The sequence below is a fragment of the Theropithecus gelada genome, unplaced genomic scaffold (assembly GCF_003255815.1).
Source record: "Theropithecus gelada isolate Dixy unplaced genomic scaffold, Tgel_1.0 HiC_scaffold_3695, whole genome shotgun sequence".
In the NCBI taxonomy this organism is placed as follows: domain Eukaryota; kingdom Metazoa; phylum Chordata; class Mammalia; order Primates; family Cercopithecidae; genus Theropithecus; species Theropithecus gelada.
Window position 1 is genome coordinate 999 of NW_020260220.1, and position 2,644 is coordinate 3,642.

General features: G+C 42.6%; 1 pseudogene; it reads right to left on the bottom strand.

Moving 5' to 3' along the window:
• Positions 1 to 1,832: 1,832 nt before the first annotated feature.
• On the bottom strand, positions 1,833 to 2,444 carry LOC112617725 (annotated as a pseudogene).
• Between the last annotated feature and the right edge of the window lie 200 nt (positions 2,445 to 2,644).

Genomic DNA, 2,644 nt, shown 5'->3' on the forward strand with positions numbered 1-2,644 from the left:
TTCATCTATGTATTTACCAATCAATAAATATAATCTGATGTGCACTATGACAAATGAGGTCAAAAAAAAGGAGATACCCGGATGCACACAAGATATAAAGATGCAGGGCTGGGCACGGTGGCTCACGCCTGTAATTCCAGCAGGAAGGGTAGGCTGAGGCGGGCAGATCACCTGAGCTCAGGAGTTCAAGATCAGCTAGGCAAACATGGTGAAAACCCGTCTCTACTAAAAATACGAAAATTTAGCTGGGTGTGGTTGCGGGTGCCTGTAATTCCAGCTACTCAGGAGGGTGAGCCTGAGGCACGAGAATCACTTGAACTCAGGTGGTGGAGGCTGCAGTGAGATCGTGCACTCCAGCCTGGATGACAGAGTGAAACTCTGTCTCAAAAAAAAAAAAAAAAAAAAAAAAAAAGTGCTATATTGAGGACTGAGACCTGAGATAGTGAGAGACAGCGATGTACAACTTGAGTCACACTCTGGACTGACAGGATGGGAATAGCTAAGGGACTGTCTGAGGTGGGGGTGCCTGTCTGGTTCACTTGTTACTGCCTTGTTTATGTGACTTTGATAGTACTTAGCTTCTGCTGTTGATGCTCAGGGGGAGATACACCTAAACCACACAGACAGCATTATTCTGAAAAGGAGAAGTTGCCAGGGAGTGCGGACCAGTAGTCTCAGTGGCCCTGTACCCTCCAAGCAGAAGTGTAGACTTCTTAGCTCTTCTTCCCTGTGACTGGCCTTCAGGTATAATTTCCAGTATATGGTTGCTTATAAATTCTATAGCTCAGGAGAATAAACAAGAGGCTCCTTTTCCAGAAAATCCAGTATTGGTCTTCCTCCTTTGGAGGCTTAGAGTCAGAACTCTCTTGTAGGCATGGTAGGATCCATGGAGGTGGCCACATCTTGCTTTCTTCAGTGAGTATTAGATCCCACAAGATGACCGCACAGCTAAACATAATTAAAACTTAGGTTTTATGATATTTGTTCCTTTCCTAAAAACCCTCAGTGACTCCTTATTATCCAGAGGGAGCATATAAGCTAAATAAATGTGAACTTTTTTCTCCAAGTAAAACATTCTCCCCAGTGAATAGAAAATCTTGTTTTCCTGTGTTACATTGAACCAAAATGGTTTTTTTTTTTTTTCTTTTTGAGACAGAGTCTTGCTCTGTCACCCAGGCTGGAGTGCAGTGGCACAATCTCGTCTCACTGCAACCTCCACCTCCTGGGTTCAAGTGATTCTCCTGCCTCAGTCTCCTGAGTAGCTGGGATTACAGGTGCCTGCCACCACGCCTGGCCAATTTTTGTATTTTTAGTGGAGATGCGGTTTTGCCATGTTGGCCAGGCTGGTCTCAAACTCTGGACCTCAAGAGATCCATCCATCTGCCTCGGCCTCCTAAAGTGCTGGGATTACAGGCATGAGCCACCGCGCTTGGCCTCCTTTAAAATTATTATTATTATTATGATTATTGAGACAGAGTTTCCCTCTGTTGCCCAGGTAGGAGTGTAGTGACGCCACCTTGATTATACATGTAAGTCACTGGGCCTTGGGATTATAGATGCGAGTCACTGGGCCCAGCTTTTTTTTTCCAGTTTTAAAGTATTATTTTTAATTATCCAAAATAAATGTGTAGTAAATACTCTTTTTATAAATCTTTGTTTTCTTGATTGCTTCCCTGGCATATAATTTCAGAAATAGAACTGATCAAAGGGTATGCACATTTTTAAGGATTTATAATGCCAGATGCCTTCCAAAAGATGTTAACAACTTATTGAACTGACAGTATATAAGGGTGCTATAAAGTAATTTATTTATTTGAAAAACAAATATTTACTGTGTAGAAATATATATTTTAAAAATCCCCCAGAAAAGATGCTCTTCTCTCATTTCCCCATCCTCTTCCCCTTCTTCCACACCTCTGATATAAAGGACATTGTTATATCTTATTAAAACTTCATCCACATTGGGCGTGGTGACTCACGTCTATAATCCTGGCATTTTGGGAGGCCAAGGCAGGCAGATCACTTGAGGTCAGGAGTTTGAGACCAGCCTGGCCAACATGGTGAAATCCTGTCTCTACTAAAGATAGAACAATTAGCCAGGAATGGTGGCTGGTGCTTGTAATCCCAGCTACTCTGGAGGCCGAGGTACAAGAATCACTTAAACCCGTAGGCTGCAGTGAGCCGAGATCGCACCACTGCACTCCAGCCTGGGTGATAGAGCCAGACTCTGTCTCAAAATGAGATAAAATAAAACAAAATGAAAACTTCATCCAGATGTCTAGACAACATGTATTATGTATTCTTCTGTATTTGCAAGTTACATGTTCATATAGCCATCTACAGATACCAGTTAGCCTTTGTAATCCATTCCCCACTTAAGTTTCACCCTTTACTGGCTTTTCAGTGAATCCCTTGAGGAAAGGTTTGGAATTGAGAGGTAAATCCTTTATAAGGAGAATGCTGCAGTCTATTCGCTATTCACCGATGACTAAACTGCCCCCGGTCCTCCTGACTGTAGCAGGTACCCCCAGACAGTCATGCAAATGGACTAGGCCTGAGTCTGTAGTTCTTTGCTCTGAAAAAAGAGACATAATGGCTTCTGCTTTCTATTTCTCGTTTTGTGGAAATAATAGAGGAGTTTCTC